Here is a 26,003-nt window from a genome sequence, read left to right on the forward strand (position 1 = left end):
CAGCTTTCAAGTAACATTTAATGAACTTAATTTTATAAAAGTATACATAGCAGCTGATTGGTTTCCATGGGCAACTTCTCCACTCTTTCCACTACTTCATGAATAGACCTGTAAATGCTTTAGTCATAGGAGCAATTCATTTAGTTATAGAGGATATGTAATCATTCACAAAAGTCTCTGCCCCATTAGAGCTTACATTCTAAATTCCCTGCCACAAACACCCTTACTATGGGTCCATTTAGTCAGAAACCAATTAACTTACCATTATGTTTTTGGAATATGGGAAGAAACCAGAGCACCTGCAGGAAAGCCAAGCAAGCATGGGGGGAACATACAAATTTCACCGTGTAAAACCAATAAGTACAGCGTTGTGATGCACAAATGTTAACCACTGTGCCACTGTGTTGCCCCATTTTGTGACTTAGTGTCACTTTAAATTGAAAAGAGCTTGGAATAATAGCTGAAAAATCTTCTGGGAACTAAAGTAATTATGTTTGTATTATTAACACAATGTGTGAATTGGGACAATATCAATGCAGGTATTTCCTTTTACTATTGCCAAGTGTTGAGGATGGAGTCCAGACAGGCAAATTCCATATATCTGTCACTGCACATGTATCAGGATGTCCTCCACTGGCTTCTACTGGATGATAAAATGCATTGAGGTTTCCTGAACTTAAATGATTTTGTTGTGCTTACACTATATATAGCCACTAAACGTGTCTGCAACTGGTTTTTTTTTTTTGTTATAATACATGTAAAGGAAGGAAGTCATTTTTTCCAGGAAATTTGAATAGTTAAAAAATGATTTCTCTTCCATATGAAAACATTGTTTTTTCCTACTGCTGGAAAATTGTAATATTTATTTTTATGATATATGTGGTTACTCTTAATCCAGCAGAACACTGACCAGTCAAAAACTGCTGAATTTGCTGATTGGGAATTCAGGGCAAAATAGGTCTTATCCCCAATCTGCTCAAACCACTTCCATAATAACCATATTGGTTAAGCCCATGTCTGATATGATTATGCACCACTTTCTGCCAAAGTGGGTGCCCGCTATATTTCAGCTAGACTATCCTGAGCAGGCTGCTACTTCAAGAGGGTCTTAGGGCAGTGGTTCTCAAACTATGTGCCTAGGCTCCCTGGGGTGCCTCAGGACACTTGCATGGGTGCCTGAGATTGGCGGTCCATGACCAATTCAAATTATTTATGGTCAATATAATAAGCAATACCAGTGCTGGTGGCTGCCAATCATAAAATATGTGGACAAACAGAAGTAAATCTTATCCCTAACCACACAACTGAATCTAAGGATGACATATAAACACAATTTACTATTTCTTTCTAAATTTCTCAATAAGAAATTTTTGGTTTAGGAGTGCCGTGAAAAAAATTCTGATACTCTAGGGCACCGTGATTCAAAAAGTTTGGGAACCACTGGTCTAGGGGAATCCATGTAATAGACCTTCTGATAAGTAGGTTCCAATAGATCTGCAGTCACATACATATTCCGCAGTGTTTTACAGAGAATATTTGACCTCTCACATCAGTCCCTGCTCCAGTGGACCTTATATCTACTATATATTCCGTACCACATGTACACACACATATACACTAGAGTTAATTTAGTTGGGAGCCAATTAACATGACAGTATATTTTTGGATTGTGAGAGGAAACCGGTGTACCCATAGGAAACCCAGACAAACTGCCCACCGTTGGATCTACAGATTGCTCTGCTGAAGCCACACCACCTAGGAAACCAAATCAAGCTTCTATATGGAGAGTACTAACATGGGTTACAGCTCTTGTTGGAATAATCATTGTTCAAGTAATTTGCATTGTGGATGGTATTAGACTCGTTTAGCCCTGTTGCTCTGTGAACCTACCAAATGTGAGGAAACAGTGAGCCTAATTCATGTTTGCACACAATTGCCGATGTTCACGCAAGTGAGCGATTATCTGCAGACTGCCCATGTGTCAAGGTGCCGTTGCGTTCAAGCTCACACTGAGGGGCAGATGTATTAACCTGGAGAAGACATAAGGAAGTGATAAACCAGTGATATGTGCAAGGTGATAAAGGCAGCAGCCAATCAGCTCCAATATGTAAATTAACAGTTAGGAGCTGATTGGCTGGTGCCTTTATCACCTTGCACATATCACTGGTTTATCACTTCCTTATGCCTTCTCCAGGTTAATACATCTGCCCCTGAGATTTTTATCATATAGTGATTGACAGGAAGGGACCATTTAGAGGAGGTAACTGGGAGTGGCAACAAATACGCAGGAGTGTCATGGTCATTTTCGTGGCATGCACACACCTGCGATCATGTATGTAGAGAAACATGGCACCAGAAATGCTTCTGTTGCGGCCAGTCTACATAGCCATAGGGCAACCCTAGCAGTTGATGTTCCTTGTTCTTGCATATAGTCTGTGTATGTGTACAGTTGCGAATGAGTATGCAATGGTTCCGGTGGGCCTCTATCATCTTTTCTGGGGGCAGCTTCACTTTTTAAGATTTGCAGTTCCAACGACTAAAGAAAAAAAAAATCACAATTGCAAATGAAGTTGGGTACAAACATGAATTAGGCTCAGTACCAAGATGGTGCATGCAGCTGCCTTTGTGCAAAGAGAAACAATCCCCAGCAATAAGGGCCTCTGTGAGCAGCTTTGAAAAGTTCACTAGGTGAAAAAAAAATGTATGGGTGCTGAAGTTGGAAGTTAACAACCACTTTCTAGTCACTGCAAAGAACATTGCTTGGTGTGTCCAGCTTGTGTAAGCATAGAGATTGGTATAGTAAATATGCTGATGCTTTAAAAATACACTGGGATAGTGCCAGTGATGTCACAGCAGCTCAATTTACAGCAGTGTAATCTATGGGGTGGCTTTTAGCTGTCTGTAATTAGCTTTTTTTTTTTTTGGGGGGGGGAGTAATGTTTATTGAGCATAATAGAAAAAAGTTACACCAATCAGCCAGATCTAACATCTCCATAAACAAAACGATATACACAATAATATAGACAACAAGAAGTTGGAGTTAAATTCTGAAGGCAATAAGAGAGATCAGTAAAGGTGTAACCAGGCCCGGCGCTACCCGCAGAGCCGGCCAAAGGTATAGGCAAACTAGGCAATTGCCTAGGGCATTTGATATACTTAGGGGCATCAGCAGCTTCTGCTGATTAAAATGATATGTGGCATGCCTATATTCTGTGTGTAGCATTTCATATGCAGATACAGCCACAGTCCAGGGATGTGCAGTCAGGGAAGGCAGGGGAGGCAGTGCCTCCCCTGTGATTAATTAGTAAAAGAATACATAGAAGATACTTATGACACATATTCTATGTCATAAGTATCTTCCTTATGTAATGGCATATTTTTTGGGGGGTGAAATTACTTTGGGAGGCACTGTTAGCAGTGCCTCCCATACAGAATAGGAACGGGGAGAGAGCGGGGGGCGGAGCCTAGCATCGGGCTGTAAAAGCCCATTGAAATACAATGGCAAAGCGGCACTGAAAAAAGTGCCTCGCTGACAGGGACACCACCCCCATGTCAGCGAGGCAGCTGTGATTGGACTGCGGATCCAGCACTGGATCCGCTGTCCAATCACCAAGAAGCGACGGGAGGCAGAAGTTGGGACGGGAGCAGCAGCAGCGTTGGGTCTGCAGTGACTGCTGCTCTCACCTGTTATGCTCCGCTGGCTCCGTCCCCCCCTCCCGCACACTGACAGCTGCCAGAGTCCGGCGGCTCCGTCCTCCCCTCCCGCTGACTGCTTGTACTGTGAGCGGCTCTCTCCGGGCGGCTGGTCCGTCCGCAGACAACAGCAGCAGGTATGTGTTATCTCTCTCTCTCTCTCTCTCTCTCTCTCTCCTTTTCCCCCCTCTGTAACTCCTTATTTTCATTCACTTTTACAGGTCCCACTGTTGGATTCTACTGGACAAGTGGACGTGATTCTCGGCGTGGGATGTAGGTAAGTAATCTCTCATTTTTACAGGTCCACTATAGGATTCTACTGGACAAGTGGACGTGATTCTCGGCGTGGGATGTAGGTAAGTATGTGTGAGTGTGTAAGTGTGTTATAATAAAATTTTACTTTCACGGTGTGTGTGTTGTGTTTTTATTTGGGTATTTTTTGTTGTTGTAAAACTACAAGTACCAGCGAGCCCGTTATTTCCCCGAATGCTGGTACTTGAGGTTCTCCAAGTACCAGCAAGCGGGGGAGGCTTTCTGGGCCTTGTAGTTCCACGACAAAAACAATATTCTTTTTTTAACACTCATGACTATCAGCCTGGCACCCACCGCCCAGGGGTGCTGGGGACAGCCTCGGGCTTCACCCCTGGCCCTTGGGTGCCTGGAGGGGGGGGACCCCTTGATTTAAGGGGTCCCCACTCCTCCAGGGAACCCCGGCCAGGGGTGACTAGTTGGGGGGGTAATGCCACGGCCGCAGGGTCCTACGTAAATGTGTCCCCCGGCTGTGGCATTATGTCCCTGGCTAGTGGAGCCCGGTGCTGGTTTTAAAAATACGGGGGACCCCTACATCTTTTGTCCCCCGTATTTTTGGAACCAGGACCGGACTAAGAGCCCGGTGCTGGTTGTCTAAATATGGGGAACCCCTGTCCAATTTTTCCCCAGTATTTAAACAACCAGGACCGGCTCAAAGAGCCCGAGGCTGGTTATACTGAGGAGGGGGGAACTCACGCATTTTTTTTTTTACATTTTTTAACCCATTCAGACCCTTCTCCATTAAGTTAATGGAAGCCCTGGACAACAGAATTGCATTTATGTCCTCCTCCCACTCCCTTCCCAGTACCAAACACTCATTTTTTTCTATAAAAATGTACAATATATCACAAGTATGATGAGCAGGCAGGCAGCGGCCATTGGCGGCATCGGAGTGAGATACAAATTAGTGGCGGAGGGATGGGTCAGTTTATGGTGGCCGAGTTTGTAAGCCGGTGGCGGTGGCAGCGGGCATCGACTCAGGGGCAGTAGCGGGCATTGGCTCGGTGGCGGTAGGGGTCATCGGCAGATTCGGCGGACATTATGGCTGTAGTGCCTCACCAGCCACTGACCTCACCGCACGCCACTGCCACAGTCTCACACTGTATATAGGCATGCTGCATATCATTTTAATCAGCAGAAGTTGCTTGTGCATCCTAGCCACATAGCAATGCAAATAAGATGCAATGTCTTAAAAAAGGTGTGCCCGATGTTAGCATTGAGGCAAAATTTATGAGGACACATCTGTATCCAAGCAGAGGCAGAGGTCACAGTGTTAGTGGCAGTGTGAGTGCTGTGTGCATGTGAGTGGATTGGATGTGCACAGTGGCGCACGCAGGGGGGGTTTCTGAGTACCCCCCCCCCCCGCTGATGGATCAGATTCTTTTTTCCAGAGACGGAGGCAGCTGTGTGTCCGACTCAGAATAAACCGCGATCGCATCCACAATCGCGGCAGAAGGGCTTGGACTGGCAGAACATAATGTCATGGACGGGAGAGCTGGGGAGTTGCTGCGCGTGCTCATCCCACAGCTGCTCCTTCGTCCTCACAATCTGAAATGCAGGGGCCACCAGGTAATTATGTGTGTGTGTGTGTGTGTGTGTGTGTGTGTGTGTGTGTGTCTGTGTGTGTGTGTGTATGTACAGTATGTGTGTGTGGTATGCTGTGTATGAGTTTGCAATGTGTATTATGTGAGTGGTGTATTATGTATGTGTGTGCAATGTGTGTGTGGTGTGGTGTGCTGTGTGTGTGTGTGTGTGTGTGTGTGTGTCTGTATGTATGTACAGTATGTGTGTGTGGTATGCTATGTATGAGTTTGCAATGTGTATTATGTGTGTGGTGTACTATGTGTGTGTGTGGTGTATTGTGTGTGTGTGTGTGTGTGTGTGTGTGCAATTTGTGCTAAGTATGTGCGTGTGTGTGGTGTCCTATGGATATAGTGTGTATGTGTGTATAATATGTGTCTGGTGTGTTATGTATACTCATGTGTATGTATGCGTGCAATGTGTGTGTGTGTGCGTGCAATGTGTGTGTGGTGTGCCATATAATGTATATGTGTGTGCTATGTATGTGTATGTTAGCAATGTGTGTGGTGAGCTACAGTATGTATGTGTGATGTGCTATGTGCACAGTATGTGTGTGTCTGTGCAGTGTGCTACAGTATGCAATGTGAATGTGTGTGTGTGTGTGTGTGTGTGTGTGTGTGTGTGTGTGTGTGTGGTGTGCTATGTATATGTGTGCAATACGGAAACACCCCTCAGTAAATCCTGCGTTTGCCCCTGGTGCAGTAGTGTTCAGAATATGTGTAAGGAGCATTATGTGTGTCATGTAAAAATGCATTAATAATGTGCAACATATGTGTAAGGGGCACTGTGTGTCATTATGTGTACAGTATAAGGGCATTTATAATGTGCGGCATATGTGTAGCAGGGTACTACTGTATGTGTGTCATTATGTATATAGGGGCACTAATAATGTGCAGCAAATGTGTAGGGGGCACTATGTGTGTCATTATGTGTATAAGGGCATTAATAATGTGCGGCATATGTGTAAGGGACATTATGTGTAAAAGAGCATTAATAAAGGTTGTCATAATGTGTAAGACGCATTATGTTTATAAGGACATTAATAATGTGTCTCATATGTGTAAGGCGCATTATGTTTACAAGGAAAGTAATAAGGTGTCTCATATGTGTAAGGAGCATTACTGTGTGGAATTAGGTGTATAGATGCATTACTCATGTGTGGCATTATGTGTATAAGGTGCTCTACTATGTGGCGTTGCATATAGAAAGGGCACTTCTGTGTCGTCTAATGTGAATAAAGAGCAATAGAGTGTGGTGTAATGTAAATAAGGAGCAATTCAGTGTGATGTAATGTGAATAAGGGGCTCTATTGTGAGGAGTAATGTTTATAAGGTAAAGTAATACTACTGTGGGATGTAATATGAATTATGGACACTATCGCATGATCAAATGTGAATAAAGTTGCAGTACTGTGTGGCGTAATTGGAATTGGGGTTACTATTGTGTGGCCATGCCCCTTGCCAGCAAAAACACACCCCTTATTGGGCTGTGCGCCAAATGTGCGAACTGTTCCTATTTAAAATATAGGAGGTACAAACACCAAAATAAGGACAGCTATAGGTGAGGGGTGATGGTGCTGGGAAAGAGGTGCAAGGTCAGAGGCGGAACCAGCGGTGGTACTAGGGGGCACCAGCCAAAATCTTGCCTAGGGCATCATATTGGTTAGGGCTGGCTCTGGCTACCCGCTCAGCAAAGGGATGCAGTGCAGGTAAGCACCGGGCAGGAGAGGCGCCTTCACTGCTCTGCATCCCTGCTGAAGCGCTGTCCTGTGTTCCCTGCTGCTGGCTGCTGCGTCTGCCCTGTCACACTGACAGGCAGCCGCAGCAGCGCCGGCAGCATGACTCCTCCTCTCTCCCCTGTGACAGTGATAGGAGAGGAGTGTCAGTTTGCGGTCTGACGAAAGGGGGTGGAGCTACACTGACCAAAGGGGCGGAGCTACACGGACCAAGGGGGCGGAGCTACACGGACCAGGCTAGCAGACTGTGGAACATCTGGCCAGCAAGATTGTGGTAAGGGGATGCAAAAAGAGTGTGAGAGAGAAAGTGTGTGTGTGTGTATGGATGTGTGTGTTTGTGTGTATTTAAAAAGGGGATGCTGTCTGCCGTAATGTGTAAAAAGGGAGACACTATTTGCCGTAATGTGTAAAAAGTGGGACGCTGTCTGCCGTAATGTGTAAAAAGGGGACTCTGTCCGCCGTAATGTGTAAAAAGGGGCCGCTGGCTGCCGTAATGTGTAAAAAGGGGGACGCTGGCTGCCGTAATGTGTAAAAAGGGCACGCTGACCGTGCCTCTATATTTTTTGCACGCGCCTGCGGCGCGCACTGCCCCTATTTTACATGCAGGGGACGGGGGCGATGCCCTCTCTTGCACACAGCGGTAAAATGTCTAGTTACGGCACTGTCTGTGTGCAGGGCCGTAACTAGCGCTGCACAGAGTGTTTGTGGGCAGAGAGTTCACATCCATAGGCGTGCACGGATTTCCTGCAGCTCGGGGCCCAAGAGGCCATGTTAACCCCCCGGCCCTGCATATAAAGTATGGGAGGGCGCAAATTTATATTTTGCAGGAGGGCACCGAACACCCTAGCACCGGCCCTGGGTGTAACATACCGACATACTGAAATAGAACGTAACACTTTTTTTTTTTATTTGAAGTGGGGGAGAGCAATCAAATCAATAACCAGAAAAGTGTATATAAAAAAAGGGAGGAGACGAGAAGAAAAGAAAAATAGAGGAGCAGAGAAATATAGGGACTGAGGATGAAAGGGAGAGAGGAATAAAGGAATAGGGAATAAGAGAAGAAGAGGAATAGTGGAATAGGAGTGTTATGAACCACAGATAGTGGTTCATTCCTATTTTATGTTTATAAGTAGTCTTGCAGGCCAGGATTTCCCGTTGCTCTGGTTTAAGAAGATTCTTGTTTGCTGCCAGTGGTGAGTCTGTGTGATTGCAGCTTGTTCCCATGTGTTCAGCCTCACCTGTCTGTTGATTGCACCTCTCAGTTGTGCAGCAGGGCAGCTGCACGACATAATTACTTAAGACTCTGTTATATGCTGGCTCAGTGCAATTCACAGACGCTGGTGATATTTCCAGATTTCCAGATTTCCTGAGTTCCAGAGTTCTTGAGTTCTGAGCTAGTCTCTGCCAGTTCCTGAGCTCCTGTCTAGCAGTATCTGCCTAGCTGCTTTGAGTGTCGGTTCCTGAGTGTCGGTTCCTGAGTGTCGATTCCAGTGTCTGATCCTGTGTCCTGCCGTGAAGCGTTCCTGTCCAGGAGTCCTGTGGCTTTGTCTGTGCCTGGGCGAGTGTCAGGCTTCTTGGTGTCCACCGGTCTGTCATTTGGGATTCTGCCTGTCCTCCGGTTCTGAGAGTCTGTGTCGGCTACTTTGGGGGTTCCAGTCCGTTTGCCAGTATTTGTACCGGTTCCGTGAGTAGCGGCTTTGCCGCGTCCGTCGGCCTAGGCAGCAGTATTCTTTGGTTATAATTTGTTACTGGTGTTTTGCAGAGGGTTCTGCTTATGCTGTCACCGCCGGTACACAACAGTATTGTGTCGGCGAGTGGACAGCATTTCCTTGGTTGTTCTTTCCCTTTGGCGGCGTGCCGCACATTTATTTAGGTTCAGGGTTGTTAGTAGCCCCTAGCCTTCTGTTTGTTTTAGCTAGAGGTCCCCTTGTTATTATCCTGTCTCGGTTCACGCCTTGTCTCAATCTAAGACCTGGGGGCATCGGAGTTGGGCAGACCTAATCCGCCCTTCAAACGCGGCTGCCGTGGGCCCAAGAAACCATAGTCACTCAGGCGTGAACGGACCACACGGGTGAAAAACGGAGGTAGGGTGCTAGGGGCTATTTCCACACCACACCTCGTTTCAGCGTCACGTTCTGGTGCTCAGGACTCACTACGCAACATCTCCCTTGTTCTGAGCACCAGGAACCTAACATTATCACCAGCCATACAACAAAAAAGAAATAAAACTTTTTCTTTTTTGGCCCAGTCCAGTGTCTTGTCTAGAATCCAGTCCTGTCTAGAATTCAGTGTGCAGAATCCAGTCCGGTGTTTAAAAATCCAGTCTTGTCTTGTCTAGTTTAAAAATCCAGTCTAGTCTAGTCTAGTCTAGTCTTGTCTTGTCTAGTTTAAAATCCTCCTATGCCAACTATGCAAGCCCTGCAGGTGTCTCTCTCAGCCCTGAACTCTGCTTTCAGTGCTTTGAAACCTGAGCGGCTGGAAGTTTTGCAGCAATCCTTAAAGCAACTGCAAAACCTTCTGACCAAAATTTTGCTTATTTTACCAGAAGTTCTTGAGAGTTCATTCTCTAAAGAGACTCTTGTTCACAGTATGGTGACAAGTGAATCCTCAGGTTTAATTAGAGAGAAAAAGTTTAAAAGTTTTCTGCGGCCCAGGCTCTCAGAAGAGAAGCGTCTGCGTCGCAGAAACTTAGATTTATGCCTATATTGTGGGGGTTTAGGCCACTATCTGCAGACCAGTGAGTTGCGCAAGCCAAAGTGTGGCGACAAGTCCTGCCCTCTGGCCAAGTTGAGTCAGGATACAAGACCTACTCCTGTCTCTACTGTGGCAGAGGTACTTGTCACACAACCCACACTAAAAAGCACTCTGTCCTATAATTGGGGTCCTTGGGCTAGGGTGCCCCATTATAGATTCTGGAACCAAAGGAGAATGTTTCTCTCCTCTCTTGATTTTCCTGTGGAAGCAGAGTTGCAAACCCCTGGAGTGGTGCCCGATGCCCAGGGTCCTGGAGTGGTGCCCGATGCCCAGGGTCCTGGAGTGGTGCCCGATGCCCAGGGTCCTGGAGTGGTGCCCGATGCCCAGGGTCCTGGAGTGGTGCCCGATGCCCAGGGTCCTGGAGCAGTGCCCGATGCCCAGAGTGCTGGAGCAGTGCCCGATGCCCAGAGTGCTGGAGCGGTACCCGATGCCCAGAGTCCTGGAGCGTTACCCGATGCTCTAGGTTATAGAGGGACATCGAATATTATTGCTCAGGTGTCAATACCAGAAGGGGTCTCAGAAGCTGTTACCCCAGGTAGAGACTTGAAAAGCACAACTCCAGAGAAGGTGTCTAAAACCATAGTTCTAGAAGGGAATTCGAGAAGCAAAACCCCAGAAGGGATCTTTGAAGTAATATCCCCAAGTGGGGTCTCGAGAGACGCAGCCCCAAAGAAGGGTCTAGAGGTCGCTTCCCCAGGAAAGGACTGAAGAGGCATAGCGTTAGTGGAGGTTCTGAAGGTTATAGCTTCAGCAAAGGTCCCGGAAGTCTTTGTCCCGGGAGAAGTTTCGATAATTATCAACTCAGAGAGGGAGGCCGACGGCTCGGTCCCAGAGAGGGAGGCCGACGGCTCGGTCCCAGAGAGGGAGGCCGACGGCTCGGTCCCAGAGAGGGAGGCCGACGGCTCGGTCCCAGAGAGGGAGGCCGACGGCCCGGTCCCAGAGAGGGAGGCCGACGGCCCGGTTCCAGTGAGGGAGGCCAACGGCCCGGTCCCAGTAAAAGAATCCGAGGTGCTTGCCCCATCGGGGTTCCCGGAAGTCACTGCCCCGGGTGGGGTTCAGAAAGTCACTGCCCCGGGTGGAGTTCAGAAAGTCACTGCCCCGGGTGGGGTTCAGAAAGTCACTGCCCCGGGTGGGGTTCAGAAAGTCACTACCCCAGGTGGGGTTCAGAAAGTCACTACCCCAGGTGGGGTTCCGAGGGTCACTGCCCCGGGTGGGGTTCCGAGGATCACTGCCCCAGGTGGGGTTCAGAAAGTCACTGCCCCAGGTGGGGTTCAGAAAGTCTTAGCCTCGAGTAAGGTCAATAGTGACCAGGTCCTAGCAAAGCACTCTAGTCAGTCAGATGGGAAGGAAGCAGATCCTGACTCTGTTGATATCTCAACATCTATAATCTTTGATGGGGACTTAGTCCAATTTCTGGCGCTTTACAAACACTATTACACCATTTTGTTGTTTAGACCATTTCTGGGCATCACTTCAGAGAACCTTGTGCTCTATCTGATATATTCCTTTAGAGGAGAGCCTTTTGAGTGGGCAACCAGCCTAATGAAAGCTGAAGATCCCATTCTTCAGGATCCCCCGGCATTCAGTGATGCAGTTATTAAGAGATATGGTTCCAAAGAAATTGGTTCAGGTTCCTCTAGGTCACCCGTCTTATCTGCTGAGAGTTCACCGTATTCTGTAAATTCGGCACAAGAGTCTCAGCCCGTTGTTTTGACTGCAGGATGTGCTTTTCTCTCTTCTTCTAATAGTAGTACTTTGCCTGAAAGTTCAGCTCCCAAGGTTAAGAAACCAATCTCTGATTTGAACCCAGCCTTGCTGGGAGGTACCATCAGTTCAGACAATGTTTGGGGAATTACCTTGGTCAGACCTCAAGAACTTTGTAAAAATAAGAAGAAGAAAAAGAAATGATTATTGACTCTTGCCTTGTTAAAAAAAAAAAAGATTTTTTTTTTCTTTCCTTGTCTTGTGTCCAGTGGCCACCGTCAAGGGGGGGGCACCGTTACAAGCTGTTGTCACAGCTTGTTTCTGTTAGACCAGTGTGTCAGGTTTTTTTTGTATCCCTTGTTTTGGAAAGTCAGAATTTTGGGGTCCTTTGACCCCTCCTCAAGGGGGGGGGTAATGTTATGAGCCACGGCTGTGGCTCATTCCTGTTTTGCATTTTTGGTTATGTATTTTATGTTATACTTCTGTTTCTGTTCCCCGTGGGTGTCATGGGGTGTTCGGAGCCCACCCTTAAAGAGAGGGTACTGTTATGAACCACAGGTAGTGGTTCATTCCTATTTTATGTTTATAAGTAGTCTTGCAGGCCAGGATTTCCCGTTGCTCTGGTTTAAGAAGATTCTTGTTTGCTGCCAGTGGTGAGTCTGTGTGACTGCAGCTTGTTCCCATGTGTTCAGCCTCACCTGTCTGTTGATTGCACCTCTCAGTTGTGCAGCAGGGCAGCTGCATGACATAATTAATTAAGACTCTGTTATATGCTGGCTCAGTGCAATTCACAGACGCTGGTGATATTTCCAGATTTCCTGAGTTCCAGAGTTCTTGAGTTCTGAGCTAGTCTCTGCCAGTTCCTGAGCTCCTGTCTAGCAGTATCTGCCTAGCTGCTTTGAGTGTCGGTTCCTGAGTGTCGGTTCCTGAGTGTCGATTCCAGTGTCTGATCCTGTGTCCTGCCGTGAAGCGTTCCTGTCCAGGAGTCCTGTGGCTTTGTCTGTGCCTGGGCGAGTGTCAGGCTTCTTGGTGTCCACCGGTCTGTCATTTGGGATTCTGCCTGTCCTCCGGTTCTGAGAGTCTGTGTCGGCTACTTTGGGGGTTCCAGTCCGTTTGCCAGTATTTGTACCGGTTCCGTGAGTAGCGGCTTTGCCGCGTCCGTCGGCCTAGGCAGCAGTATTCTTTGGTTATAATTTGTTACTGGTGTTTTGCAGAGGGTTCTGCTTATGCTGTCACCGCCGGTACACAACAGTATTGTGTCGGCGAGTGGACAGCATTTCCTTGGTTGTTCTTTTCTTTTGGCGGCGTGCCGCACATTTATTTAGGTTTAGGGTTGTTAGTAGCCCCTAGCCTTCTGTTTGTTTTAGCTAGAGGTCCCCTTTGTCACGATCCGGGTATCTGGACGCCATTTCTTACCCATCAGATGCCTCCTAAGGCTGGCTCAGCGCTCCAGCACCGGATCCCATCTGTTATCCTAATGTTCACATTCCTGCATCCTCTCCTGTCTCTCTGAGACGCTGTCACAGTAACGCCATAATACATCTGGCATGGCGTCTCCCGCGGCCTCCGCCGCCGTCCCTGAGCTTCTGCATGCAGAGTGTCAGAGTGGATTACGTCAGCCGCGGCCTCCGCTGTGTCCGCGTGGTTGGATGTGCACTTGTCTGCCTGGCGTCTCCTGTCTCCAGTGGCCGGCGCCGCCATTACTGTTTTCATTACCACATGGATTACAAACCAAACTTCCCTCCAAGTGTCTGCATGGGCGCAGCCATCTTGGATTCTGTCAGCTGATCATTTCCTCCAATCTGTTGTCAGTATTGTTAATCTGCATAATTGCCTAGCCAATCCCTTCCTTACTGCTGGTATAAATACACTGTGCCTGAGCAAGGAAGGCGTCAGTGCTTTGGTTGTCAAACCTAGTTCCTGTTTGTCTCTCTCCTGTGATTGTCTTCCAGGTTCCAGCTCCTGTCTCAAGACTTCCACCATAGAGACCCGCACCAGCATTCCACCTGCGGTGTAGCCTGACTCTCCGATCCATTTTGGATTCATCTGTTTCCAGCCACAACATTACCTGCTTCCAGCCCAGCTTCCAGCAGAGTACAGCTTCTCTTAAAGGGCCGGTGTCCTTTCTACAGTTTACCACTCTCCACCGGTATTATTATTTCTCCGCTCTCAAGCTCTACATTTCATTCATATTGCATCGCTCTCAAGCTTCATTTATTATTTAACTGGTTCCAGCCAGTATCCACTCCGTGCCAACATCTGTCTGGTTCCAACCAGAACCCACAGCAGCTATTTTATTTACAGCAGTCCAGCTTTCCCTGGAACACCAGCTGGTACGATCCTGGGCTTTCTTCATTGCTACAGTCGGGCCTGGTAAGGACTTTCCAACTCGCAGATAATAAGAACTGTCTCATACTACCAGAGCTCTGTGGCCCCTGCCACCCTGTAGTACCCAGGAACTGTATTATTTCTCTGCTGATTTTATGTTTCTTTTACTGCTACTGTGATGCATGGAGTTTGTCATAAATAAACATCATTGACTTTTATTCAAGTTGTCGTGGTCACGCCTTCGGGCGGTTATTCTTCATGTTACTTACATGTCCAGGGGTCTGATACAACCTCCCAGGTTCCGGTACATCTCAGCCCCTACAACTGAGGCTGCCTCCCGTCAGCTCAGGCCCTCAGTTGTGACAGTAAGCACTGACCTAATGAATCCAGCCGGAGACCAGGATCAAGCGGCCAGGCCGATGCAAGAACTGGCAGCCCGACTAGAACATCAGGAGGCTGCACAGGGCCACATCATCCGCTGTCTCCAGGATCTCTCTACTCGGCTGGATGGGATTCAGACAACTCTCCGTGGATCAGGCGCGTCTGGTGCGTCAACCACAGTGACTCCAGCTATAACCCCACCCACCTTACCCATTTCTGCTCCACGTCTTCATCTTCCAACGCCAGCAAAATTTGACGGATCTCCAAGATTCTGCAGGGGATTTCTCAACCAGTGTGAGATTCAGTTTGAGCTACAACCTGGCAATTTTCCCAGTGACCGTACAAAGGCCCTCATTCCGAGTTGTTCGCTCGCAAGGCGAATGTAGCAGAGTTACACACGCTAAGCTGCCGCCTACTGGGAGTGAATCTTAGCTTCTTAAAATTGCGACCGACGTACGCGCAATATTGCGATTACAAACGAGTTAGCAGTTTCAGAGTAGCTCCAGACTTACTCTGCCTGTGCGATCATTTCAGTGCTTGTCGTTCCTGGTTGACGTCACAAACACACCCAGCGTTCGCCCAGGCACTCCCACCGTTTCTCCGGCCACTCCTGCGTTTTTTCCGGAAACGGTAGCGTTTTCAGCCACACGCCCCTGAAACGCCGTGTTTCCGCCCAGTAACACCCATTTCCTGTCAATCACATTACGATCGCCGGAGCGAAGAAAAAGCCGTGAGTAAAAATACTTTCATCATAGTAAAGTTACTTGGCGCAGTCGCAGTGCGAACATTGCGCATGCGTACTAAGCGGATTTTCACTGCGATGCGATGAAAAATACCGAGCGAACAACTCGGAATGAGGGCCAAAAATTGCCTACATTATTTCTCTTCTCAGTGGCTCAGCCCTTGATTGGGCATCACCGTTATGGGAGAGGTCCGACACCCTGCTATCTTCTTACACTGCATTCGTGTCAACATTCAGGCGCATCTTCGACGAGCCAGGCCGGGTAACCTCAGCTTCATCCGAGATTCTCCGTTTACGCCAGGGGTCACGTACTGTAGGACAATATCTGATACAGTTCCAGATCCTGGCATCCGAACTGGTCTGGAACGACGAGGCCCTGTATGCTGCATTCTGGCATGGCTTATCTGAGCGTATTAAAGATGAGTTAGCTACCAGAGACTTACCCTCTAAGTTAGATGAGCTAATCTCACTCTGCACGAAAGTTGATTTACGTTTCAGAGAGAGAGCAACTGAGCGTGGAAGATCATCTGCTCCAAAATCTTCTGCTCCTCCTCCTCGCCAACTGTCACCAACTAAAGATGAGCCCATGCAAATTGGCCGTTCCCGTTTAACTCCTGCTGAGCGCCGAAGACGTCTCTCCGAGTCTCTCTGTCTTTATTGTGCGGCTCCGTCTCACACCATTAATGCCTGTCCCAAACGTCCGGGAAACTCCAAATCCTAGCTCGCCAAGGAGAGGGCCGGCTAGGAGTAATGATCTCCTCTCCATCTCCTCAAGATTGTAATCTCCCAGTCTCGCTTCAAGTTGCTCAACGTTATCGGAACGTCATTGCCCTCCTTGATTCCGGAGCAGCTGGGAACTTTATTACCGAAGCCTATGTTAAACGGTGGTCCCTACCCACCGAGAGACTTCCTTCGTCCATTTCTTTAACTGCCGTGGATGGCAGCAAAATTTTTGATGCAGTTATTTCTTTAAGGACTCTACCAGTTCGTCTGAGAGTGGGAGTTCTTCATTCCGAACTTATTTCTTTTTTAGTGATTCCAAGAGCCACACATCCTGTGGTCCTGGGCCTTCCATGGCTCCGTCTTCACAATCCTACAATTGATTGGACGACTACGCAAATCCTGGCATGGGGTTCCTCCTGTGCTGAGACATGTTTGTTTAAAGTATTGCCTGTCTGTTCTTCCTCCCCCAGGTCGTCTGATGTTCCACCTCCTCCATATCAAGATTTCACGGATGTGTTCAGTAAAGCTTCTGCTGATATCCTTCCTCCTCATAGAGAATGGGACTGCCCGATTGATCTTGTTCCAGGGAAGGTTCCACCTCGAGGCCGAACTTATCCGTTGTCTCTGCCTGAGACGCATTCTATGGAGGAATACATTAAAGAGAACCTAGCAAAGGGGTTCATTCGACCTTCTTCTCCAGCCGGCGCAGGCTTCTTTTTTGTAAAGAAGAAAGATGGTGGTCTGCGGCCGTGCATCGACTACAGAGGTTTGAACGACATTACCATCAAGAACCGTTATCCTTTACCCCTGATTACTGAGCTCTTTGACAGAGTTAGCGGAGCTACCATCTTTACAAAGCTGGACTTGAGAGGTGCATACAATCTCATCCGGATCCGTGAGGGTGACGAGTGGAAGACCGCCTTTAACACCCGTGACGGACATTATGAGTACCTCGTCATGCCCTTCGGATTGAGCAATGCTCCAGCTGTCTTCCAGCATTTTGTCAATGAGATCTTCAGAGACATTCTATACCGTCATGTCGTGGTCTATCTAGACGATATCCTCATTTTTGCCAACGATTTAGAGGAACATCGTTTTTGGGTTAAAGAGGTTCTGTCCCGTCTCCGTGTCAATCATCTCTATTGCAAATTAGAGAAATGCGTCTTTGAAGTCAAGTCCATTCCGTTTCTAGGGTACATTGTGTCCGGTTCCGGACTAGAGATGAATCCTGAGAAACTACAAGCAATCCAAAATTGGCCGGTACCCTTAACCCTCAAAGGGGTCCAGAGGTTCTTAGGGTTCGCCAACTATTACCGAAAGTTTATACGAGACTTTTCCACCATTGTGGTGCCTATTACTGCTTTCACTAAGAAGGGTGCTAACCCGTCCAAGTGGTCTGAAGAAGCCATGCAAGCATTTCATCTGTTAAAACAAAGGTTCATCTCTGCGCCTGTTCTGAAACAGCCTGACATCGACTCTCCTTTCATCTTAGAGGTGGATGCCTCCTCCATTGGAGTAGGAGCAGTGTTATCTCAGAGGGCTAAAGATGGCCATTTACACCCTTGCAGTTTCTTCTCCCGGAAGTTCTCCCCAGCTGAGCGCAACTATGCCATTGGCGACCAGGAGTTGCTAGCCATCAAGCTCGCTCTAGAAGAGTGGAGGTATCTGTTGGAGGGAGCTTCTCATTCAATCACCATACTTACAGACCACAAGAACCTTTTATATCTGAAAGGCGCACAATGTCTCAACCCTCGTCAGGCCAGATGGGCACTTTTCTTTTCCAGGTTCGACTTTAAACTCCAGTTCTGTCCGGGCTCTCAGAATCGCAAGGCCGATGCCCTTTCCCGCTCATGGGAGCAAGAAAATGAGTCAGAGTCTTCAGACAAGCATCCTATTATAAATCCGTTGGCATTCTCCACGGTAGGGATGGACTCTACGCCCCCATCAGGGAAAAGTTTTGTGAAACCGATGCTAAGGAAGAAGCTCATGCATTGGGCCCATGCTTCCCGTTTTGCCGGACATACAGGTATCCAAAAAACCCTGGAGTTCATCTCTAGGTCCTATTGGTGGCCAACTCTGAAAAAGGACGTCTTGGAGTTTATTGCATCTTGCCCAAAGTGTGCTCAACATAAGGTATCCCGCCAGTCGCCTGCGGGGCAACTGGTTCCACTATCTGTTCCCCGTCGACCTTGGACCCATTTGTCGATGGATTTTATTACAGATTTACCCATGTGCAACAAGTTCAATACCATCTGGGTGGTAGTTGACCGGTTCACCAAGATGGCACACTTCATTCCTCTCACCGGTCTTCCGTCAGCTTCCAAGTTGGCTCAAGTATTCATACAAGAGATCTTCCAACTCCACGGTCTTCCTGAAGAAATTATCTCAGATCGAGGAGTTCAATTCACAGCCAAATTCTGGCGAAGTTTATGTCAAGTCCTCCAAGTCAAGCTAAAGTTTTCCACGGCTTACCATCCTCAGACCAATGGTCAAACCGAGAGGGTGAATCAGGACTTGGAGGCCTTCCTCCGCATCTATGTGTCCTCCTCTCAAGATGACTGGGTTCAATTACTTCCCTGGGCCGAGTTCTGTCATAACAACCAGTATCATTCTTCATCTGCTTCAACACCATTCTTCACTAACTTTGGATTCCACCCTAAAGTCCCTGAGTTCCAACCGCTTCCAGCAACTTCTGTTCCCGCAGTGGATATCACCTTGCATCAGTTTGCCAATATCTGGAAGAGCGTACGATCAGCTCTGCTCAAGGCATCGTTCAGGTACAAGAAGTTTGCGGATAGGAAGCGTCGAGCAGTTCCTGCTCTCAAGGTGGGTGATCGGGTATGGTTATCCACGAAGAATTTGAGGTTAAGAGTTCCCAGTATGAAGTTTGCACCTCGCTATATCGGTCCTTTCAAGATTGAACAAGTCATCAATCCTGTTGCTTACAGACTCCAGTTGCCTCCCTTCTTAAAAATACCCAGGACATTCCATGTTTCCCTGTTGAAACCGCTGATCTTAAATCGGTTTCATTCCTCACTTCCTCCAACTCCGAAAGTCCAAACTCAACGAGGCGTTGAGTATGAAGTGGCTAAGATCCTGGACTCACGTCACCGTTACGGTCAACTACAATATCTTATTGACTGGAAGGGTTACGGCCCTGAGGAACGTTCATGGACCAATGCTTCTGATGTCCATGCTCCTGCCTTGGTCCGGAGATTCCATTCCAAGTTTCCTCAAAAGCCAAAGAAGTGTCCTGGGGCCACTCCTAAAGGGGGGGGTGCTGTCACGATCCGGGTATCTGGACGCCATTTCTTACCCATCAGTTGCCTCCTAAGGCTGGCTCAGAGCTCCAGCACCGGATCCCATCTGTTATCCTAATGTTCACATTCCTGCATCCTCTCCTGTCTCTCTGAGACGCTGTCACAGTAACGCCATAATACATCTGGCATGGCGTCTCCCGCGGCCTCCGCCGCCGTCCCTGAGCTTCTGCATGCAGAGTGTCAGAGTGGATTACGTCAGCCGCGGCCTCCGCTGTGTCCGCGTGGTTGGATGTGCACTTGTCTGCCTGGCGTCTCCTGTCTCCAGTGGCCGGCGCCGCCATTACTGTTTTCATTACCACATGGATTACAAACCAAACTTCCCTCCAAGTGTCTGCATGGGCGCAGCCATCTTGGATTCTGTCAGCTGATCATTTCCTCCAATCTGTTGTCAGTATTGTTAATCTGCATAATTGCCTAGCCAATCCCTTCCTTGCTGCAGGTATAAATACACTGTGCCTGAGCAAGGAAGGCGTCAGTGCTTTGGTTGTCAAACCTAGTTCCTGTTTGTCTCTCTCCTGTGATTGTCTTCCAGGTTCCAGCTCCTGTCTCAAGACTTCCACCATAGAGACCCGCACCAGCATTCCACCTGCGGTGTAGCCTGACTCTCCGATCCATTTTGGATTCATCTGTTTCCAGCCACAACATTACCTGCTTCCAGCCCAGCTTCCAGCAGAGTACAGCTTCTCTTAAAGGGCCGGTGTCCTTTCTACAGTTTACCACTCTCCACCGGTATTATTATTTCTCCGCTCTCAAGCTCTACATTTCATTCATATTGCATCGCTCTCAAGCTTCATTTATTATTTAACTGGTTCCAGCCAGTATCCACTCCGTGTCAACATCTGTCTGGTTCCAACCAGAACCCACAGCAGCTATTTTATTTACAGCAGTCCAGCTTTCCCTGGAACACCAGCTGGTACGATCCTGGGCTTTCTTCATTGCTACAGTCGGGCCTGGTAAGGACTTTCCAACTCGCAGATAATAAGAACTGTCTCATACTACCAGAGCTCTGTGGCCCCTGCCACCCTGTAGTACCCAGGAACTGTATTATTTCTCTGCTGATTTTATGTTTCTTTTACTGCTACTGTGATGCATGGAGTTTGTCATAAATAAACATCATTGACTTTTATTCAAGTTGTCGTGGTCACGCCTTCGGGCGGTTATTCTTCATGTTACTTACATGTCCAGGGGTCTGATACAACCTCCCAGGTTCCGGTACATCTCAGCCCCTACAACTGAGGCTGCCTCCCGTCAGCTCAGGCCCTCAGTTGTGACACCCTTGTTATTATCCTGTCTCGGTTCACGCCTTGTCTCAATCTAAGACCTGGGGGCATCGGAGTTGGGCAGACCTAATCCGCCCTTCAAACGCGGCTGCCGTGGGCCCAAGAAACCATAGTCACTCAGGCGTGAACGGACCACACGGGTGAAACAACGGAGGTAGGGTGCTAGGGGCTATTTCAACACCACACCTCGTTTCAGCGTCACGTTCTGGTGCTCAGGACTCACTACGCAACATCTCCCTTGTTCTGAGCACCAGGAACCTAACAAGGAGAATAGAAGAATGGAAGAATAGGATGGTGAAAGGATAGAATGATAGCCAGCCGAGGTGTGCGTGCATCTTTAGTGCTAGGTGAAATTAAATTTGATTAAATGGTTGCCAGAGGGGGTTCGGCCTCATAGTAAGTAGTCCAGGGAATCCAAACGCTGGTAAATTGAGTTGGAGCATCATGAATAACTGAGGATATTCGTTCCAGTCTGTACGTTTACCAGATTGCGTTAATAGTGGCAGGTAAGGGTGGAGGGGTAATCGACTTCCAGTTTGCTGCAATTTGGCACTTAGCTGTATTGAGAATGTGATTGATCAATTTATGCTTGGGTTGTGGGAGGTGGGAAATCGGTCTAGCCAAAAGTGTAAATAAGGGTGAAAAAGACATATCAAAATCAGTAATATTTTTAATTAACCTATGTAGTTCCTTCCAGTACTGACTTATAGAAGGGCACGTCCACCAAATGTGTAAAAAAGTCCCTCTTTGGCCACAATGACACCAGCAAAGATCCAACGTGGTGTGATAAATAGTGTGAAGGTGAGTAGGTACTAGGTACCAGCGAGCATAGAGCTTATATGCCTTTTCTTTTATACGCACAGAGATCGAGCATTTCAATATCGCCTGTTTAATTTGGGACCATGCTGCAAGAGTTAGCTCCTCACCTACATCTTTTCCCCAGGCCAATTCATGAGATTCTTTGGGGGTTGATTGTGGGATAATAGTAGAGATGAGCGGGTTCACTCGGTTCTTTATGCCAGAATTATCGCCATTTCTTATTTTCTGGATTTTTCTTATTGGCTAACCAAAACACGTGACGTTCCGATAGCCAATAAGGAGATTCGAGTAAATCCGAGTAAAACCGAACTCGCTCATCTCTAGATAATAGGAGTTGATACAGCGATAAAATGAGCCCTTTAGATGACTGGTGGTGACGACAGAGGGATTATATAGTTGAAGTGGACGTAGTTGAAGTAGGATGCTCGAGGGAGTGATAGAAATGCAGAATTTGTAAAAATTGGTAAAAGACCCCTTAAAACGGGATTATAGACTAGTAAAATCTGGGAAGGTGTGTAAGGGCAAAATCCAAAGGTAATAAGAGGTTATGGTTAGTCCAAAACTGGAACTGATGGTGATCCATACCTGGGAGGAAGGCAGGGTTGTTCCAGAAGGGGACCAGAAGGGGATGAAACAAACAAAGTTTATAGAAACGTGTACAAAAATCCCAGATGGATAATGAGAACCGTACTGTAGGGAGAAGGGAGATAGAGATTGGTCGGGTAGAGGAGGAGCACCATAGGAGAGTAGAGGGAGAATAAACTGAGAGAGTGTGGTCTTCAATGTACGTCCAAACTTTCTGATTTGGAGGGGCATGCCAATGCACACAGGAGGTCAATTGAACGGCCCGAAAATATTTAAGGAGATCAGGAATGCCGACACCTCCAGAGTGTTGGTGTTTCTGTAATATTCGCATTTTAACTCTCGGTTTCTTACCCGCCCATATAAAATTTGAGATCTCACGTTGTAAATGTTTGAGGGTTGGCATAGGGATATGAATAGGAAGTGTTTGCCAGAGGTACAATAAACGGCGGAGAACATTAATTTTGACCGCCGCAGAGCGACCAAACCACAAGATAAACTGTTTGTCCCATGCCGATAGGTCCGATTTGATGGAAGCCAGCAATCTCGGGAAGTTAGCAGCATATAGCTGTCTATATGATTTAGTGAGGTAAACACCCAAGTATTTAAGTTTGCTGGGTTGCCATCGAAAGGGAAATTCAGCTTGTAACAACAGTAGATCCGAGTGCGGTATATTTATATTTAGAAATTCAGTTTTGTCGGTATTGATGTTGTAGTTTGAGTATTGGCCATAGGTGCGAGCTTCAGCAAACAGGGTCGGGAGGGAAATAGTAGGATTGGTCAGAGTCAGGATTACGTTGTCTGCATATAATGCTATTTTATGATCCAAGTGTCCCACTGCTATACCCGTGATGATTTTTTTTAGTCTGATCTTCGCAGCCAGCGGTTCCATGACAAGGGCGAACAATAGAGGAGATAGGGGGCAGCCCATACAGGTTAATTGTTAATCTGAAAGGGAGCGGAGGAAAGGCCATTTACCAATACCAAAACCATTGGATTATTATGAAGGGAATTAACCCAGTGGAGAAAGTCACCCTCAAACCCCATATTAGAAAGAGTCTGTTGCAAAAAAGGGCAAGCTACTCTGTCAAGGCTTTTTCGGCATTGAGCGCCACCACCAAGGCCGACACTGAGCGGCTTGTCGCTATGTGAATGAGGTTTATCAATCGTCTTGTATTGTCTATTGGGAATGAAGAACACTTGATCTGGATGGATCAAGGATGAGAGCATAGGGGCGAGTCGTAGGGCAAGAATTTTAGCAAAAAGCTTTAGGTCAACATTCAGGAGAGAGATTGGCCTGTAGTTGCCAATCTCTGTGGGGTCTTTCTGGGATTTTGGAATGACTATTATATTGGCCCTGGTGGTGGAATCATCAAGCGAACCGCCCTCGAATAGCGAATTAAAAAGAGGACGAAGCATGGGAAGTAGAGGTTCAGTAAACTTTTTGTAGTAAAGGGCAGTGAAGCCGCCTGGGCCTGGTACCGCAGAGCGGTGCAGTAGTTTAATAGCTGCTCTAATTTCCTCATCATCAATCGTCAAATTAAGAGTGTGAAGTTGAGTCGTGGATAGTTTGGGTAGAGAGCAGGAGTCTAAGTAATGAGAGATAGAGGAGAGATCTGGAGGCGAGGTGGTGGAGTTATGGGAGAGGTTATAGAGAGATTCGTAAAACTGCAGAAATTGCTGTGTCATGACTTGGGGGTCATGGGTAGTGGTGCCGTTGATACATTTCAGCATGTGAATTCGATTACGTGTGCGTTTGGGGCGGAGTTTACAAGCTAACAGGGTATCGTCTTTGTCAGACTTTTCGTAAAAGTTTGACAAACCCATAATAGAGATTTAGCTGCTTTCTTCGAAAGGATTTGCGACAACTGTCCTTTGACAGCGAGGATCTTGAGATACGTGCGGTGGAGATCTGTCAAGAAGGCTAGAGACGTCTTGAGTTCTAAAATTCGAGCCTGTTCTGCTTTTTTGTGTGAAGCCACTAAGCTGATACGGGCACCTCAAAGGGTAACTTTATGGGCTTCCCACAGAGTGGGAGGGGAAATATCTGGGGTGGCATTGATAGTAAAAAAAGTCTGTGAGAGCTGCAGTGAGGTCCACAATATTGGACTGTTTTAAAAGGAGGGATTTGTTAAGTCGCCAGTGGCGGGTAGGTCGGGGGCCGAGTTGGGCGGAAATTTCCAATTCCATGGCTAAATGGTCAGACCAGGGTATAGGAAGCACCTGAGCACCAATAAGTGTCTGCGTAGTGGCACGACCACCGAAAAGGTAATCTATACGAGTGTGCAGATCATGAGGGGGAGAATAGTGTATAAATCCTCAAGCAGTGGGGTATTGAACTCTCCATGCATCGTAGAGATCACTAAGGGCAAGTTGTGAGAGAAGCATCTTAGATGTTTTGGCGTGTCTAAGGGGAGTATGAGGGGAGTGAGATCTGTCAAGGTTGGGATCTAAGTTGTATTAAAATCACCTATAATAGTGAGTCCTCTGGGTAGCCGGGCAAGGCGGTTGAAGAAAGTAGCGTAAAGGGAGCCCTGTTGCCCATTAGGGGCATATACTGAGGCTAAGATGATGGGGACTTGGTTAAATGTTCCTGTGAGAATAAGGAAATGGCCTTGCGGATCTGAGATAGTGTCATGTATGATGACAGGTGTATTGTGATGAATCATGATCATAGTGCCCGCCGTTTAGCATTCATCGAAGAGTAGAATACAATCAGGTATTGTTTAGAAGAGAGAGAGGGATGGGGAGTTTTAAGGTGGGTCTCTTGTAGCATGATTATATTAGATTTACGTAGGTGAAAATATTGAATAGCCATGGCCCTTTTAGCGGGAGAGTTGAGGCCGTTTACATTAAGAGTTAGAAGTGTGAGCTTCATGGGGGGTCAAAATACAACAGGCAAAACAGTAACAGTAAGCAACACCTCGACTGGCTAGATAGGTTAGAGTGGAGGCCACTAAAGGGGCCAAAGAGAGGGAGAAAGAAAGCAGGTAAAGAAGAAAGGCGACCTACTCCTATAGCGGGGACAGGTCTGGGGTGAAAAGAGAGAGTTCACTGAGACACTTCCATCTTCTGTAGATGTGGGTGAGAAAGAAAAAGAAAAGACACAAAATAAGCAGTGTGGAAAACATACTTGGCAAATGCGGGTATGAGATGACCTGAGGGAAAGGGCGCGATCACATACACATGTGTGGTCAATGGATAAATGAGAAAAGGAGTGAGACTAATCCACAATACAAACAGGAAGCTACAGAAACAAAACAGAGATAATAAATAGGAGACATCAGAGAACAACTGCAGGTGTAGTATATAATATAAATGTATCTCCAAAGTTGACATTGAGCTATCCTGGAAACGAGAAATGGAAGACTAAAGGCCAGTACTCACTGGCCGTTGTGGGAGAGATGTGTGCTGAGCGAACCGCTCAGTACACATCTCTCCCACCGCTCAGCACAGCACAATCTGTGCTGAGCTGTGCTGAGCGCAATCTGCTGAGCGTGTGGGGGGAGATGGGGGGGGGGGGGGGCGCTCATTTCACCCAGCGGGTGAAATGATCGACCTGCTAGATTGGCCTAATTGCAGGCCAATCTAGCACCAGTGATAGCGATGCGTGGGATGCGCATCGCTTTCGCTGTAGGGGCTACACACGGAGCGATCGTGCTTAAAATCTAAGCAATCTAGTCAGATTGCTTAGATTTTAAGCAGCGATCGCTCCGTGAGTACCCCCCTTGAGACAGTGTGGATTGAACACTTAGAGATCAAAGGTGTACCTGTAACAAAGCCAACCAGTTAAATTAGGAAATGTCAGAACTATACAAACATAAAACTGAAAAAAGATCAAGTTACAACTTTCATAGCAACAGTCAAGTCTTGGACCAATCTTGGGATGGTGTCGCGGGTTTGTTAGAAGGGGCAGCTTGCTGCTGGCATATTAATGGAACTTTGCTTAGGAGACCAAACAACTTTAGTAGATCATAGCCTTGGGTTGGAGTCTTAACAGCGTGAGTTGTGCCGTTTCTAGTAACCAAGAGCTGAAATGGGAAGCCCCACTT

Source organism: Pseudophryne corroboree, chromosome 4, assembly GCF_028390025.1.
Source record: "Pseudophryne corroboree isolate aPseCor3 chromosome 4, aPseCor3.hap2, whole genome shotgun sequence".
In the NCBI taxonomy this organism is placed as follows: domain Eukaryota; kingdom Metazoa; phylum Chordata; class Amphibia; order Anura; family Myobatrachidae; genus Pseudophryne; species Pseudophryne corroboree.